This window comes from Sus scrofa, chromosome 13, assembly GCF_000003025.6.
Source record: "Sus scrofa isolate TJ Tabasco breed Duroc chromosome 13, Sscrofa11.1, whole genome shotgun sequence".
NCBI lineage: Eukaryota > Metazoa > Chordata > Mammalia > Artiodactyla > Suidae > Sus > Sus scrofa.
In genome coordinates, this window is record NC_010455.5 from 136,630,317 (window position 1) to 136,648,708 (window position 18,392).

Genomic DNA, 18,392 nt, shown 5'->3' on the forward strand with positions numbered 1-18,392 from the left:
AGTGTTCTCAAAAATCTTGAGCCGAGATTTGCAGGTGGGAAACTTACACATAGAATTCTCTTCTGAAAGGCTTTTCTCAAAACGTGAGATCCAGCAAGGCTTCCACATGGCAACACTTGGTGGGTGCTACCCTCTCCACCTAAGCATGTCTTTGCTGGGTGGCCATAGTCCCCCAACTCCCAGTCATCTCTCAACACATGGGCAAGCATCTCTTGCCAGCTATGAGTTTGCTTTTTCCCTAGCCACGTTCATGTTAATCATAAGAAAGCTATAGAAGGGCAGGAAGAGCCTCTTGACATTTCTTGGCCCACCCACTGTCTATACTTGTGTATCCTGCCAGACTCTATGGACATTTGAGTTTGTGATCTTACCTTTAATGTCCAGTGGAAGATCTAGAAATCAAAACAGGACTGGGAGGGAGGCAGTGTAAGCCAGTGGAATTTCTCATCATTCATTCATGGTAGGAATCCACTAAGTGATTTCTAAATTCTTAAATTAAGAAATACACACACAGTTGGGGGTGGGGAATGGGCGGGGGTTTGGGATGGAAATGCTACAAAATTGAGTTGTGATGATCGTTGTACAACTATAAATGTAATAAAATTAATTTAAACATAAAATACAAGAAATTAAAAAACAAGAAACAGACACAGAGTATATTACCAATAATTACAGAGGGTTTCTTTGTTTGTTTTGAGGGTTTTTTTTTTTTTTTTTGTCTTTTTGGGCCGCACCTGTGGCATATGGAGGTTCCCAGGCTAGGGTCCAATCAGAGCTGTAGCTGCCAGCCTACGCCAGAGCCACAGCAACACCAGATCACAGCTGCGTCTGTGACCTACACCACAGCTCACGGCAACGCCGGATCCTTAACCCACAGAGGGAGGCCAGGGACTGAACCCGCATCCTCATGAATGCTCGGTCGGGTTATTAACTGCTGAGCCACAATGGGAACTCCTAATTACAGAGTTTAATGATAAGAATAGAAACATAATTTATTGCAATGGTTATACCTGGAAGGTGATCCTGTTGCATGGAGGGAAAGAGTGAAAAGGAAGGAAACCTTTCATCATTGTATACCCTTAGCTTTCACCTTTTACTTTATACGCATTCTTACTGCATGGATTTGTTAACAGTAGATAGGAGTTACCTCTATAATTGCTGTAAATTGCCTGTAAAAAGACTTGGTATATCTTTTGGAGTTCAGTGTCCAGATTCTATTTGATAAATGGTCAAAGATGAATGCACAGTTTACATTGAAAGGAATGTAGGCAAAGTGGGTGTGGAAAAAATATACAGCATGGCATCAAAATACATTACACAACACTGCCAGCACCTAGACAAATGGAAATTAAAATATCTTTAAAGTATGTAAGTACCTGGAAAATCTAGCAACATAAAAGATGCCAAGAGCCCACTGTTGGGGCTCTGAGGAAACAGGTGAAACAGGAAACCGTGCTGGGACCTCCCATTGTTGGTTCAGCCTTTCCGGGGCCAGACTGACAGAATATCAAGCACAATAAAACCATCGACGTGCTTTGCCAGAAATTCTGCTTTTGACGCTATAACTTAATTCTTAGAGGAGATGAAAAAAATAGTTGGTCCAAAAATGTTCAGAGTATTACTTAAAATGCCAAAAATGAACTAATTTGTGCTCAAAAGGAGATCATTAAACATATCATGTGTGTGAATAACACAGAGTGGGAAGAGAAGCAGAGCAAGGACTCTGCAGTCTGATCACCACCACATAAAAGCATCTCTGTGTTCACTACTAATGTACTAAAATTAGGAGAGGATTTGGAACCATGTAATTAGAATTTTTTGTTCTTGTAAGTGCTCTTAGTGTGTTTTTTACTTTTGTGGTATCGTTTGCCTCTCAGGGAAAAGACGGGCGCTATCTAGATACATCTGTCTCTGCTAATAATGCCTTTAGGCTCCTATTATTTTAACATGTTTCCAGTTACTTGACTGTCTGCCTTGAAATGGAAACGGAATTGCGTGGCAAATTGAGCAACGAGCGATGGTGACACCAGATTAGGCTTTTCGTACTCTGTTTGCTCCCAGTCCTGCAATGGACAAGGTATGAAGGGCCAGGTTTGGCGTCCATCTATGGGGATCTCTGTAACACAGGAGAGCTCTGAAGGCCTGTTTATGTTTTCACATAGATTCAATTCCTATAGGACCTAAGATATTCACCTTCCATGAAGTGGCAACTTCCTCCGACTTTAAACGCAGTTAATACTTCAGATCCCGCTTTCTTAAAAGTTGGTCCACATGAGTTGTCTCTCTGTGGTCTGGACCCTAGGACTCCAAAAAAAGAAAATGTGATCCCCAGCATCAGTGATCTTGCAACTAGGAGATGATCAATTTTTGTAATGGAAAATTTCAACCTTTCCTCCTCTCTGAAGCCTTTTCCAGCCCTTCCAATCCATTGCATTCTTTTCCATTGCCACATCCCTGAAGGTTATATTCTGCACTCTACAATTTCAAACTTGATTGGATGGTTAACATAACATGTTGTGGAAAGAACACTGGACTGGGGTTCTTCTGGTTCCTACAAAGTTGCCTTAAAACTCTTGACAAACCACCAAGTCTCCCTGAGTCTCAGATTCCTTATAAGATCATGATTTAGATGACCCTTGAGGCCCTTTGTGAGCTGAAATTCTTTGAGTTCTGTATGGTAGTGCGTATGCCCTATTTCACGTGTCTAATTTTTCAAAAATGCACCTCAGTCCTAGCTTCTGGTAGGTGCCCGTACAGAGAGATTATTTGTTCAGGCTGTGAATTTTCCACAGTTTTATCTCTTGCATCAGTAATGTTCTGCTTTGGTAGAAGGTCAATTTCAAGTGTTTGGATTTGGTTCATTTAACTAATATTTATTGAGTGATTGACCACGAGGCAAGTACTGTCTTAGTTGGTCAGAACCGAAGATGTTTAGGGCAGCCGTATCTGTGAGGACTGTCACATTCGGGATCTACAAATTAGGCTGGGGGATTGGACCAAATAATCTTAACAGTTGTTCCCATAGTTAACAGTTTATTATTTTATTCCGTTTCAACATCTTGGGGTTGGAGTTTTCTTTGTATTTTGTTCTGCCAATGCCTTATTTCATAATTGAGATATAATTGACATATAACATTATATAAATTTTAGGAGTACAACGTAATCATTCAATATTTGTATAAATCGCAAAGTGATTGCCGCAGTAAGTCTGGTTAACATCATTATCATACATAGTTACAACAAATTGTTTTCTTGTGATGAGAATTTTTAAGATCTACTCTCTTAGAAGCTTTTTTCCAACATGCAGTACAGTATCGCTAACTATAGTCACCATGTTGTACATCTCACCCCCAGGCCTGATTTATTTCATAACTTATTTATCTTGTACCTTTCGACTCCCTTCACCTATCTCAAATTCTCCCCTTACCCCCTGCCCTGGCAACTACCAATCTATTCCCGAATCTATGAGCCGAGATTCCACATATAAGTGAGATCAGACAGTGTTTGTCTTTCTTGTCTGACTTACTTCACTTAACTTGATACCCTCCAGGTCCATCCACGTTGTTGCATATGACAGGGTTTCCTTTGTTTTTTAATAGCTGAGTGCTATTACTTTGTGTGTATATATGCATGCACACCATATTTTCTTTATCCATTCATCCACAATGGTCACATTTTTAATAATATATTGTACATTTGGATAGCATGCTATAGTGGATAAAGCCCTTCTAGGTTTGTTAGGAGGTAGAATGTCTCCCATTTCTAAGCTCTTGAAAAGGATGGGCAGAATTAAATGATACGAAATGCATGCATGGAGACCCAGTGCTCCCCAGGGCACAGCGCTCTCTGGGAAAACTAGACTGAAGCAGAAGGCTGGGTCTCTAATCCCCTTCTGTGGATTGAATCTGCCCATCCTCTAGTGGACAGCAGGGCCAAAGAATGGCCAGCATCCCTTGAGGGGTGGGATCCTGTCCCACCCACGGGACTGGGATAACCTGCCAGGGCCCCCAGGTATTCCTCACTCAGCCCCTTCCAATCTTCATTTACTTAGAGGTTATTCTCTGAGCACTTCTTCTTGGCCCAGAAGCCTTCCATGGTTTGGAGTCCAGGCCCCCTGCCTGCCATTCAGTGTTGTCCACAGCTTGGGGGCCAGTCCCTTGACCAGTGTTCTTCCCAACTGCCCTATGACCTGGGCCTACCATCCCGAGCAGTTTCCAGGCTTTGCCTCTGTGACATCTGTCATAATTCTACCTGGAATCTAGACCCCAGGGTCTTCCAAAGTCACTTCTACCAAGGATCCCACCATGCTTTTCCACAGCTGTTATGACCACCTAGAGCTTTCTTATTTGGTATATCTTTGGCTTTATGTTCTGGTTATTTACATGCTTGTCATTAGAATGAGAGCCCCTTAAAGGCAATTTCTTACTCATTTTTGTGTTCTCCATAGCATCTAGGATGGTACCCTGCCCTGGCAGTTACTCAGTAAGGCCTGGATAGATCACAGCCAACAAGGATGCATTTAAATACACTGGGCACTGCAGTCAGCCTAGTGATGCTCAAATTCCATCCATTGCAGACATCTTCGCTTGGCAGTTCTTATAGGGAGCTGGCTTCTCTTAGGACCAACAATGTGACACTAGCAGGAGGGCTGGGCTGGCACTGAGGATCCCTGGGTCTTTGTCTCTAATTTGCTCCAAACTCTGGACTTATTTTCCTCACTATAAATAAAGAGGTTGGACCAGATGACTCTGATGCCTCTTCCTGCTCTAACATTCTATGATTCCATAAACATAAATATAAACAAGGTTTTGGAGTCAAGACCTAGTGGTTTTATTAGGGTGCCCACCAGCTGACACCCCCCCCGGCCCCCCACCACAGTGCTACATGAAGTTGTGGCACTCAGAAAGGCTGACCTGCGTGGGTGGTTTACAGATGAGTTCAGTTCAGCAAGCAGTAGCTCCATGCAGGCTGTTTGGAGGACCTGGGATTAAAAAAAACAAAACAAAACAGAGCGAGTTCCCATTGTGGCACAGTGGAAACCAATCTGACTAGTATCCATGAGGATGCGGGTTTGATCCCTAGACCTGCTCAGTGGGTTAAGGATCTGGCATTGTTGTGAGCTGCGGTGTAGGTCGCAGACTTGGCTCGGACCTGGCATTGCTGTGGCTGTGTGTAGGCCGGCAGCTGTAGCTCTGATTCGACCCCTAGCCTGGGAACCTCCATATGCCACATGTGTGGCCCCAAAAAGCAAAAAAAAAAGGACAGAGAAGACCAGAGACTGTCCCTCTGTTCACGAGATGCACACTCTCAGTGGGTTGGAGCTGTGAATTGGCCCCTCCACACCCATTTCACACACACACACCCTGAGTGCTGGGGTGCCATCTGGGAAGGAAGGGTGTCAGATCTGTGGGTTGCTCCTCAAGGACCTTCTGAAGTGGGAGTGGGTGGGCCACAGTGACCTTGAACAGATACTGTGTCCTGACAGGGCTGGCTGAGTGATGTGAGAATGAGAAATAGGCCCCTCGTTTTCTCTCATGAGGGGACACACTGGGACCCTGAGCAGGTTCTGTAAGAGATGCAGGTCCAACCCCCTCAGGAAACTCCAGTGGGATTCAAGGCAGGCTGAGGCGGGGGCGGGGGTGCAGGGCGGAGGCCTGCCAGGTGCTGGAGTGTGGACAGTGGGCACAGTGCCTGCAAGGGAGGGTTGTCTGTGGAGTGTGAAGGACTTGGCTCGCCCGGCCCCTTCAACCCTGGGAAGCCTGACAGGGGAGTGGAAAATGAGCCTGGAAGAGCAGGAGTCAGGAAGGCCAGGAAAAGCAAATCAAATCTGGATCCTGATTTTAAGGCATGAGGCTGAGGGAGCCTGGCACCTGAGCATACTTTCCATGGCCTGTCGAGCTGGCCTTTCCCATCTGTAGGCAGTGAGGAGATGCTGAGGATGTGGAGGCTGGTTTCTGGGGGCAGACACCACCCCATTAGATGCCATACTCTGTGGAGCCAGAGGACGGGGAGACCTGCCAGTTAAGGTCTAGAGTCTAGAGCCTAGAGTGTGTAGGTCCCACACACATGCAACATGCAATGACTTACCTGGGGCAAAGCTCTTATAATAAAATCAAATCAGTCACCACCCCATCCCCGCCCCTTCATTTTTAATAGCCAGGGCATGGCTTTTTGGAGTTCAGGGTGAAATCTGGATACCTAGGTGCCTGAGTCATTGGTGGAGACACTGTGTAGAGAGGGTTTCTCTCCAAGTGGCGCCCATCAGAACCCACTGGGGTGCCTGGAGCTTCCCATCCCAGCCCCACTGAGGTGAGACCACTGAATCTGCATCTGAGCACATCATCCCTGCGCAGGTTCTCCTCCAAGCCACTGATGTGAGATGAGTGGGCTGGAGAGGCGGAAGCCAAGGTCATGGCTGCAGGTTTCAGCTGCACGTGGGGGTGTAGCTGAGTCAGTGGAAGAGAAGGCCACTGGACTTCCGTGTCCTGTGTAATTTACTTCTGGAAATGATGTGTCTGACAATCTCGGATCGGGATGGGGGGGTGTTCTCTTTATTGCTTTAGCACAGGGTGACTCATAGAGGTCTGTGGTTCTTAAGGATCTGCTCTCTCTTCATAAACTGTATGCGTATGTTTATAGTGCTTTAGACATAAAAAGAGTAAGATTTTATGCCCCTTCCTCCCCAAACCATTTTTTTCACCCCCTTGGGGGTGATAGTGCCCCATATAGATTAGATTTCATAATGCCTTGGTTCCTCTGCTGGGGCGGAGGTGAGAGATCAGAAAAGAGCAAAGGGGGAGTTCCTGCTGTGGTACAATGGGATCGGTGGTGTCTGTGCAGCACCAGGATGAAGGTTCAATCCCTGGCCAGCATAGTGGGTTAAAGGATCTGGTGCCACCACAGCTATGAAGTAGGTCCCATCTAGGGCTCAGATCTGATCCCTGAGCCTAGAACTCCGTATGCCACGGGGTGGTCAGAAATAAATAAAGGAAGGAAGGAAGGGAGAAAGAAAGAAAGGAAGAGAGAAAGAAAAGAAGAAATAAAGAGGGAAAGAAAAGAAAGAAAAAGAAAGAAAGGAAGAAAGAAAGAATGGATGAAAAGAAAAAAAATGATGTGGTAGGATGGGACCATCTGAGGTCCCTTTAAAAAAAAAGAAAAAGAAAAGAGCAAAGGGAAATGTTGGGAGGGAATAACGAACCCAGGCTAAGGCGAGCACATGGAAATGAGTGCTCTACAGTCTTGTAGCTTGATGGAGATGGGCTTCTGATGTGACTCTAAGCTTCCTAAAAATCAGGATCAGGTACAAGACCCACTTTGTCCTCCAAAAGTAAACTCATTTGCTTGGAAGATGTAATCACAGGACACAATCATAGGGGCCTTCCTCTAGTGTGTACCTGGGGTATGTATACATTTCCTGTGCATAAAGAGAGGGGACCATCCAGATTTTAAAGGCAGCAGGAGATGCTATTGGTCAGAGGAGGGAGGACCCTGGCTCTGTCGCTGTTCTCTGCTCTGCAATGCCCTCTTCCCCTGTCTTGGATCACTGGCTGTCCGTCCTTGTTCCTCAGCCAGCTCAGGCCCTCCATTGCTCTGCACCTCATGTCCCCATGGCCCCGGCTCTCTCTGCTCCCTAATCCTGTCAGTGCCTCTGCTCAAGTGGGAGGCATGATCTCTTCAGAGTTCCAGGGGTTAGAGGGGTGGAGGGAGATGGGACTGCAGCTGAGGCACAATGTGGATAAATGCCCCTGGGAGGCCTAGTTCATCTGCCTTCTTCAGGGAGCAATGGTCAGCCCTGTGCTTGTAAACCTGGCCTTGCCAGGGTTCAGATGGTCATAAAACAGCAGGGTAGGGAACCACAAACCTCTGTGCCATAGGTCAGTGGGAGGAGGAGAAAGAACATGTGCTTTGCAGCCCAGAGATCTGTTCTCTGAGCTCCACAGTGAGCTGGGAATAATAATTCCTACTTCCCAGCATTACTGGAGGCGGAGGGTGGGGGGAGAGTTGATGCAATAGCAGAGGTGTGCTGACACATGGTAGTTCCCTAATGGTAGGTGTTACACTAGGAATGTGAGCAGAATCATGGCCCTGTCCACAGTACCACTCTAAAAAGCCTTTATACTGTTCTAAAGAAATCTAAACAGCATTTATACTGTTGTGTATCCTGCCTTTTTTCACCCGGCATGTCATTTTTCCAAATCACTCTGTCAATATAATTTTAATGGTGAGCATTCCATTATATTTGATACGCTACAATGTACTGAGTTGGTCCTCCATTGGTAGTTATCTTGGTGATTTCCGTATTTCCTTGTATAAATTAAATTCTGGTGAACATCTTTATACATGAAGATTTCAATGCAGTACCTTATACGATGTTCTTGAGGGTGATTAGTTTGCCCTAGAGGGATTACAGGAACAAAGGCTTTGGGGAGTTTTAAAGCTCTAGTGCTTTCCAAAAGGTTACTCTTTGGCTGGACATAGCTCCTTCATCTGTGAGATGCAAATGTAGTTTGCCGGTTTGTCTCCACCAGCTTCTTCCTGCCTCAGCACACAGCCTGATTCTTTCCTGTATCGGCCAAACTGCCCTCTGAGCCAGGATCCTCCTTGAGGCCCCAGCCTGCACCCACCCTCTGCCTCAGCCTCCTGGTGCTGGCTTTCTTGTCCCAGTGTCAGACACTGACCCCGGGATGGGCTGGATCTCATCATTTCAGGCTTGGAGATTCCTCCAGCCACACAGGGTTAAATCTTGAACTACTCCTTGTTGTTGCGGTTCTTCTTCTCTTTTCTTTGCCACACATCAGGTCCCGGCCTACATATCTACTAATTTCAATCTTTTCCCATTTGAATCATATCCTTATTCAGAGGGTATTTATTACTTGGTCTTTATTGAACCTCCGAGGCGGAGCCCTTAGAGGTGGATACTGTCTCCCCCAATAGAAGGGAGCTTCCCGAGGCAGGGGCTGTGCTAACTGAACTGACTCTAACATAGGTGTGCAGCAGATTTGGGGCTGGGTCCTATGAGCAAGAGACATGGAAGACTCAGTCCTTGTTCACTAAGCGTTGATGCAGCCTGATTAAGGCAATAAAATGTATGTGTGTGTGCATGTGTGCATGTGTGCACTTGTTTTATAAGATTTCCTATGGAGAATCTGTCTTCATCTTCTCCCTGAAAGTGCACTGAGTGGAAACTAGTGCTTAATTGTCTATGTATCTCTTACAAATGCCTTGTAGGGTACTGGGAAGGGTGCTTCAAAAGCCTTTGTCATGCAAACTATTGCATTCGGGGGTAGATAAGCAATGAGATCCTGCTGTGTAGCACAGAGAATTATATCTAGTCACTTGTGATGGAACATGATGGAGGATAATGTGAGAAAAAGTATGTGTGTGTGTATATATGTGTGTGTGTGTGTGTTTATATGACTGGGTCACTTTGCTGTACAGCAGAAATGGACAGAACATTACAAATCAACTACAATAAAAAAAAAATTTTTTTAAAAGCATCTGTCAAGTCAGTAAATGAACAAATGATAGTCAGTAAATAGGACCCGGGGCCCTTTGGTCAGAATATAAAACGCTATAAAATATGGAGCAAAAACTATTGGCAAGAAGCACTCAGAAGATCTCACGGAGAAGGTGGGATCCATCCTGCATCATTCTAGGAGTCATGAATTTATTCAATTACGAATCAGGCAGTGGAGCTTTAACTGTGTTCTCAAGAATACTCAGGGGGGAGGAGGGTGCTGGTGAAATACCTTGCCAAAAAACTAGATGGTCTTGGAATACCTTTTTGATATCTGGAACTTTCTTGCCCGTGATCCTATCTGACCTCCTTGAAAGGCTGCAGTAGAAAAAGCATGAGTTCAGGGACCTTGTACAAATGACTTACCTTCTTTGAATGTCATTTTTATTACCTGTAAAATTAGCGTAGTAATGCTGACCTTCCAAGGGCCATTGGGAGGATGAAATGAAATGATGCATATAATGTGGCGTGTACATCACGAGGCCCAGTGTCTAACCCCTCCATCCGTGTGTAGCGGGAGGAGACATGGTAATGGTAATGGCCTCAGGAAGCGTGTGCTGTGGTCTCCAATGACCCTGCAAAAGCACTGTAACCCCAGCCTGACCTGCTGGTAGGTTGCTTAGGAGAGGAGCTGAGAAGTGACAGGAAAAAGGTTTCTTGTGCAGTTCGTGAGTTAAGAGAATATTACTTAGTTGTGGGTTTGATGGAAAACATGATGTGAGACTGGTTCCGATCTTTCCAGAGGTCTGCCAGCAACCTCAGAAGTGGAGCCTTATTGAAAACAGCTGGGGAGGAGGCTGGCGCCCAGCCTCCCCTTGCTTTTCCATGCCCAGAGCTGTCTCGCTCCATGGACGGAGCTCAGCCCCAGGAATCTGCCAAGGCCCTGGCAGCCTCAGCTGGGGACGGGCGGTGGCTCTGCCCAGGTCCAGGCTCCAGCTCAAAGGTTGAAGCCAGTTAAACCTGACAGAGGCTTTGGCCAGGAGGACCAGACACTATTTCTCTCTCAGGGCTTGGACCTAACCACTGACTTGCATCCTTGCAGGATGAGTTAACCAAGGCGAGGTCCCCTGAGCAGGGCTGTGGGCTGCGGGCTGCCTGCTGGGCAAGTGACAGATGGGCTTCATTGTCCTTTGAAGTCCTCCTCAGCGGTCCTGCTGGATACCAGCTAGGGCGTAGGGCACTCTTCAGAGCTCCCAGTTGGAAGTCTCATCCCTCTGTGGCAAAGGCCTTTTGCAGAGAACGCTGCCAGCTCTCCTATAGGCACAGCGCATTTGGTCTTATTCCAGCTGGTCACCAGCCATGCCGATTTCAGCTGGATCTTCTTACAGACAAGTTGGCCTGCCATTCCCTCTTTCTTTCTTTCTTTCTGAGGGACTTTGAGTCACAGTCATTCTCTCTCTCTTTTTTTTTTTTTTAATTTACTTTCAAAAAGAAATATGTGCTCCTAGAAAACTGGCACAATTTGAACTTCAGTAAGTTAAGTTTTTCTTAATGTTTTTGGTGGTGCGCAAGAAAGTAAAATGTGTTCACTGTAAAAAAAAATTAGAAATACAGAAATAAAACAATCTCACCACCAGATAATAGAAGCTGCTTACATCTTTGTATATTTCCTTTTAATTTTTCTTCTTTTATAACAGGAAGAAAGTGTATGGTTATTAAACACCTAGTTTTACGTATTACATAACTAGTTTTATGAGTTTCCTTTTCATGTAAATTAATAATTATATATATATAATTATATATTATATATAAAACATATAATTAATGTTTTATCATATGCCTCAAGATTACCATTTGTTTGTTTGTTTTTGTTTTTGTTTTTTGTCTTTTTGCCATTTCTTGGGCCGCTCCCACAGCATATGGCGGTTCCCAGGCTAGGGGTCTAATCGGAGCTACATTCACCAGCCTACGCCAGAGCCACAGTAATGTGGGATCCGAGCTGTGTTTGCGACCTACACCACAGCTCACAGCCCTGTGAGTTAACCCACTGAGCAAGGGCAGGGATCGAACCCTCAACCTCATGGTTCCTCATGATTCATTAACCACTGCGCCACGATGGGAACTCCAAGATTATCATTTTTAACAGTTGTATAGTATTTCATCCTATTGTTGTACCATAATTATTATTATTATTTTTTTTTCTTTTTGCCATTTCTTGGGCTGCTCCCATGGCATACGGAGCTTCCCAGGCTAGGGGTCTAATCAGAGCTGTAGCTGCCGGCCTACGCCAGGACTACAGCAACAGGGGATCTGAGCCACGTCTGCCACCAAAACCACAGCTCATGGCAATGCAAGGTCAGAGATCGAACCCACAACCTCATGGTTCCTAATCGGATTCGTTAACCACTGAGCCACGATGGGAACTCTCATAATTATTTAATTTTAGTTAATTTCTTATGCTTTAGAAGAATTCTTAAAACAGATTTCTTATGCTCTCAGCCCATAATTGTTCAATTAAATTTTCATCCAAAAATAACTCAGAGCAAGAGAATCAGGTATATATGTTCAGAAACAGAACTCATCCATTTCCTGCAGTGTTCCACGGAGGGAAGAGCTGGTCCAGTGAAACAGATACAACAAAAGGTATGCTTCCTATTTTGGCTTCTCTGTTGTAATGAGCAGAGAAAATCCTTAATTTTTTTCATCTTTTGTTTTGTTTTTTTTTTTTTTTGCTTTTTAGGGCCGCGCCCTATATGGAAGTTCCCAGGCTAGGGGTCAAATTGGAGCTGCAGCTGCCGGCCTACACCACAGCTCACAGCAACACCGGATCCTTAAGCCACTGAGCAAGGCCAAGGATCCAAACTGCATTCTCATGGATGCTAGTCGGGTTTGCTAACCACTGAGCCATGACCAGAACTTCAGGAAACTCCTATTTTTTTCATCTTGATTTCAGTGTGATAGTATCACTATCCTTTTCTTCCTCTGATTTGATCTGGCATCCAAAATTGATCTTTTACATTAAAAAAAAAAATGAATCTTTTAAAGCTTTGCCGTTTCTTTTCTTTAGACACTGCTGAGGGATTGCATTCCCCCACTTTGGCCCCAACCAGCTGGATAGTTATTTTAAATAGACTAAGTTGTGGATGTTTGGATCTATAGTATTTGATCTTTCAAATAACTTAAACCTACCTCCATCATCATGGACATCTTTGATAATTCTTAAGGCAGATATTAGACTAATTAAATCTTTTAGAGTCTTTTGACAGCTATTTACAAATTAAGATAGCCTTGTAAGATCAGAATTACTATGCTGATTTCATAGGTTAGACAGAAGAAGTTCAGATTGTTACTTTCACATTGGTATTATTTAAGAATTTAATTTTCCCATGATCTCATAAGCACTAGTTATCACTTTACCTATTAAATTAATAAACTTTACTAGTAAACACCATCACATTTTATTTCACATTTGCTTGATCACTTTTAAATTAAACATTTTTCAGGAGTTCCCACTGTGGCTCAGTGGTAATGAACCTGACTAGTATCCATGAGGATGCACATTTGATCCCTGGCCTCACTCAGTGGGTTATGGATCTGGCATTACCATGAGCTGTGGTGTAGGTCACAGACATGGCTTGGATCCCATGTGGCTGTGGCTGTGGTGTAGGACAGCACCTGCAGCTCCAGTTTGATCTCTAGCCTAGGAACTTCCATATGCCATGGGTGCAGTCCTGAAAAAACCTAAAGTTAAGTTAAATTAAATTAAACATTTTTATATGATTGGCTGCCTCATGTACTTCTTGTCCATACCCTTTATTTTTTTCTTTATGTATTCATTTTATTTAGTTATATAAGCTTTTTTATATTAGGAATTTCCTCCTAATATAAAAAAATATTTTTTGTTTGCTTACTTTTTAATTCTGGTCATAATTTTACTTTTGTACAGAAGTTTTAAATGTTAGCAGTTAAATATCTTTATAGTTTCTGCCATTGGTATCATTCTTGAAATCCCTAAGATTATATACACATTTCTTCTACTTTACCTTTTTGCCACAGCTCACGGCAATGCTGGATTCTTTAATCCACTGAGCAAGGCCAGGAATCGAACCCACATCCTCATGGATACTACTCGATTTCATTACCACTGAGCCACAATGGGAACTCCTCTTCTAGCTTTTTTTACTTATAACATTTTAATCAAAATGCTGTTTCTCTGTGTAATGTGAGGTAGTGATCTTAAATGTGATTTTTTTTCAAATTTTCCATATTTATTTAATAATTCATTCTTTTCCCATTCATTCAAAGGCATTTTTATCATGCACTAAAGTCACATGTATAGAGATTGGGGGTTTTCTGGACTGTTTTATTAATCAATGTGTATATTTTTGTATTAGAACCAAAATGGTTTTAATTATTATGGCTTTTAACATTTCCATAGTCAATAATACTGTCCCACTGATTACTTTTAATCCAAGGATAAACTATTTTTCTTTATTTATTTAAGACTTCTCATATGTTTAGAAAGTTTTTAAACTTTCATTACATAGGACCTTGTACATCTTAAGTTTATTCCTGGATGGTGTGTGTGTGTGTGTGTGTGTGTGTACCTTTTTGAGCCAATGATGGTAGCTACTAGATATGAAAATAATATTGCTTTTTGAGTAATTATAACTGGATAAGCTAACATCAGAAATATATTCATAGTCGTACGTTTTTATTATTGAACCAAAAATTCTAAGAATTGACAAACCAAGCATTCAATTCATAAAATAAATAATAGAATAAACCAAAGGAAAGCAGAAGCAGGATATTTATACAAAAGAAATAGTTCATTACAAAGTAGAAAAGTGATATTAATGAATACATTTAAGGACTAGTCTTGGAAATAGGAAGTAGGCAAACCCAGCCAGGCCAATCATAGCAAAACAGAAAATATAAATAAAATTTAGAAATGAGACTCTAACCACAGATCTGGAGTTGAGAAATGAGATTTTCATGTTCAATTCTGATAGTACATTTGGAAATCTTGAAAAATGTATTTTTTCTAAGAAAATAGAAACTACCAAAATTGACTTAAAAATACATTGAAAATCTGAAAAGTTTCATGGAAGAAACTGGAAGGTTGAGGAAACATCTCCTGAAAACATGCTAGATCCTAATAGTTTGGGAGTGAGGCCATTAAACCCTTCAAGGAACCGATCACTCCAAGCTCTGTATTCGTGGTACCAAGGTTATTTATAGCATATATAGAGTATTTCTTTCAAGTTCTCTCTCACCTTTATGCATTTATCCCTGTTAAATTCTTAGAAGTCTGAAGATTTGGGGTGGAAGGCATCTTATAAGCTATGATGTTTCCCTTGGTAGCATCCCAGCCAGCTGGTCCTCCAGTCTCCTTATGAACACTTCCAGGGGTGGAGATCTATCACGTTACATTTGGTCCCTTTTGTTGTTCAGGAATTGTTATCCTTCCTTGTGTCAGCCTAAATTTGCCTTGATTTGGGACCTATTGATCCCTCTTCTGGAGCTAGCTATGCAACACATAGATTCTTTTCTTTTTAAATGTAATTGTATTGGAGTAGAGTTGACTTACAATTTTGTATTAGTTTCAGATGTGCAGCAAAGTGAATCAGTCATATATACATACATACATTCTTTTTTCCCATCTAGGTTATTACAGACTATTGAGTAGATCTTCCTGTGCTATACAATAGGTTCTCTTTAATCATCTATCTAACAGAGTAGAGTGTATATGTTACCACATAGATTCTTTTACACAGGAGCTCTTCATATATTTGAAGACAGATGTATCACTCCTTGCAGTGTTTTATTCCAGGCTAAATATACCTACTTCCATCTACATTCCTTTAGTAAACATCTGTTGAGCACCTGCAAGGTGCCCATCAGGCACTGGGTATGGTCATGACCTCATGTACCATGAGCCCCTTAATCAGTGTCCTGTTAACTCATGGCACCTGTGTCTCTTGCGTTCTGTCAGGGGTGGCCAGGCGGTCGGGACTGCCCTCTCCCTCTTTGCACACCACGCTCCATTAATACCGCTGAAGACTGAATCATGTTTAGGAGATTCTTTGACACCTGAGCTGCCCCTGCCATGCCAACTTTGTCTAGTTGATGATTTAGAACCTTCCCAATACTTATTCTCTGCTAGATTTCTGTTTCTTTGGACCTTTGTTCTTTTAGGATGTTGATTCTGTTAGCCCACCTGTTATGCCCTCAGCATTGATGCCAGCTTTCGTTCTCATGAGCAGCTTTGCAATCTTCATTCAAGTAATTAAATAAAAATATTGGTGCAAAGGAGAAATATGAAGTCCTGGGACATACCAGAGAGACCTGGTTATTAATTTTGAAATACTGATTGGAAGTTCCCACAGTGGCTCAGTGGAAATGAATCTGAGTAGTAATCATGAGGTTGTGGATTCGATCCCCGTCCTCACTCAGTGGGTTAAAGCTCTGGTGTTGCTGTGAGCTGTAGTGTAGGTTGCAAACTCAGATCTGGCATTGCTGTGTCTCCCCATTGGCTACAGCTCCAATTTGACCCCTAGCCTGGGAACTTCCATATGCTGCAGATATGGCCCTAAAAAGCAAAAAAAAACAAAAAAACAAAAAAACAAAAACAAAAAAACAAACCTAATTAAACACCTACTATGTGCCGAGCAGTGTGCTAGGTGATTCCCTGGAGAGCCAAAGCTTTGTAGTTCTTTTTGCAAGCAGGTATGGTCTAGTACTATTGAGACAGGAGAGAGTAACTACATACAGATGAATTATAAACTTAAATGAGACCCAGTGAGGAAAGAACATGGGGTGACCTGAGAGTATTAACAGCATGACCCAGTTTGGGACATCAAGAAAGTTGTTTCTCAACCTGAATGTCCATTGACAGATAATTGGATTAAGAAGATGTGGTGTGTATATATACACAATGGAATACTATTCAGCCATAAAAAGAACAAAATAATGCCATTTGCTGCAACATGGATGGAACTAGAGACTCTCATACTAAGTGAAGTAAGTCAGAAACAGAAAGACAAATACCATATGACATCACTTATATCTGGAATCTAATATACACCACAAATGAATCTTTCTACAGAAAAGAAACTCATGGACTTGGAGAACAGACTTGTGGTTGCCAAGGGGGAGGGGGAGGGAGTGGGATGGACTTGGAATTTGGGGTTAATAGATGCAGACTGTTGCCTTTGGAGTGGATAAGCAATGAGATCCTGCTGTATAGCACTGGAAGCTATGTCTAGTCACTTATGATGGAGCATGATAATGTGAGAAAAAAGAATGTACACATGTATGTAAAAAAAAAAATTGTTTCTGAAATGACAGTTGAGCTGGGACATAAATACTGGAAAGGAGAGACAGCAGTCAATCTTCTGCTCAGCAGTGGATTTTGTAGTCATGCTGGACATGTAGAGAACTGTCTTGTCTCATTCCCCCTTGCGAGTAACTTACAGTCTTGTAGGGAGTTGTGCCCAACGTGCCTGGAATAAGCAAAAGCATAACCGGCGTTGCTGGTATTGGTGTTGTCGTCTTAGATTGTTGTGAGCCATTCTGATTTAAAATATCCTCATTTTTTCCAGTAAAGTCGTCCAAATATCCTTGGAGTTCCAATGTTTTGATGTTGGGACTTTATAGCACCAGCTCCTTCTTGCACCTGGAGGCTGCCCATGAATCTTTTGTCGGAGAATGTGTCCTGATTCTATATGGAAAGTATGGTCACTGGGCTTGCTGTAGGGCCGGAAGAAATATGAAAGGTGATGTCATGGTGATTAGTTTGCCCCAGATTTTTTGGAACTGGCTTGATTTTAAACAGTCTGCACTGTGATCAGATATATATCTGCTGATTTTTTAAAATGTGGTCAGTGCTGCAAGTTGGGAGGTAAGAGAGAACAGAGGGGCTGGATAACTGGGGAGGCACTCTTCGGGGGGGCAGTGAGTGATCCTGGGGGAGAGGCAGAGAGGGGGAGGGTGTAGTAACTCAGGGCTGATTCCACTACCTTGGGTCCCTGAGGTATCTCTCTTGTTTGCCTAACAGTGTACTGTGAGCATTTTTAAAAAGGACAAATTATGACACACAATTATGATGCATGACACATCTTTAGACAAAGACAACTAGAAATTTGCAGCAGGAGGTAACTGAGAAGCCATTATACTGGCCTTTAGCTCTGGCTGGAGGATATTTTTTTCAGCTTTTTAAAGAAGTACCACCTCTTTGGAGAGGAAGTACTGTCCCCAGTACACAGCTTGCAGGTGTATTTAGAGGAGTAGGCCCTCCACGGCCCAGGTGTGAGGTGGGGGCAGCAGCAGCAGTGACCTGCCCCCCTGAGTGGGGTCTTGGGTCTTTGCCTTGAGAAGGCCTGGGTGGGTCACATGTGTCTGGTGACCCAGCTGGGCAGTCAGAGGCTGGGGACTCTGACTGTGCCCTGGCCTGCATGTGTGGCTTGCTCGTCTACTCCAGGGGCAGACCCTGCCAGGGGCAAGAAAATCAGCTCCAGAGAAGCTGAGGGCCAAGGCAGTACTGGTTTTTTTTTTCCACTTCTCCCTGTCCAGCCAAAGGAAGGGAAAAACACCAGCCTTGGAAATGGAACCCTGGCCTCCGCCCTGGACCCGGCCGAGAGGCACTTGACAGAAAGGACTTTGGAATAAACACTGCTCTCCTGCTTGCATCCTGCTGCTGAGAGTGACGGGCGGTCAGCCCTAGGTATGTCCTGTCCTTCTGGGCTGCAGTGTTGGTGAAGCAGCTACCATGGGAAGTTGTTGGTGACAGACAGGAAGTGTTACCGGCATTCCCAGAGGCCAGGGGCTCCCTGAGAAGGTGAGTGGTGGTGGGAGAAAGAGTTAAGCTTTTCTAGGCTAAAGTGGACTCTCAGGGGCATAAATTGACAGACCCTTCTGGTACCTGAAGTTGAAC

The 18,392-nt window shown here is 43.4% G+C and overlaps 1 protein-coding gene across 10 annotated transcripts in view; it reads left to right on the top strand.

Moving 5' to 3' along the window:
• The window catches only part of MYLK (myosin light chain kinase), a 299,797-nt gene that overhangs the window by 120,439 nt on the left and 160,966 nt on the right, over positions 1-18,392 (top strand). For 2 of the 10 annotated variants that reach the window (XM_021070238.1, XM_021070240.1), the window contains exon 1: positions 18,150-18,296. The exons of 7 other annotated variants lie outside the window; for them this stretch is intronic. The gene's annotated coding sequence lies outside the window, so the exon portion shown is untranslated. Of the gene's footprint in view, positions 1-18,149; positions 18,297-18,392 lie in introns of those variants that run through there. One more of the 10 variants, XM_021070239.1, reaches the window with a different exon arrangement.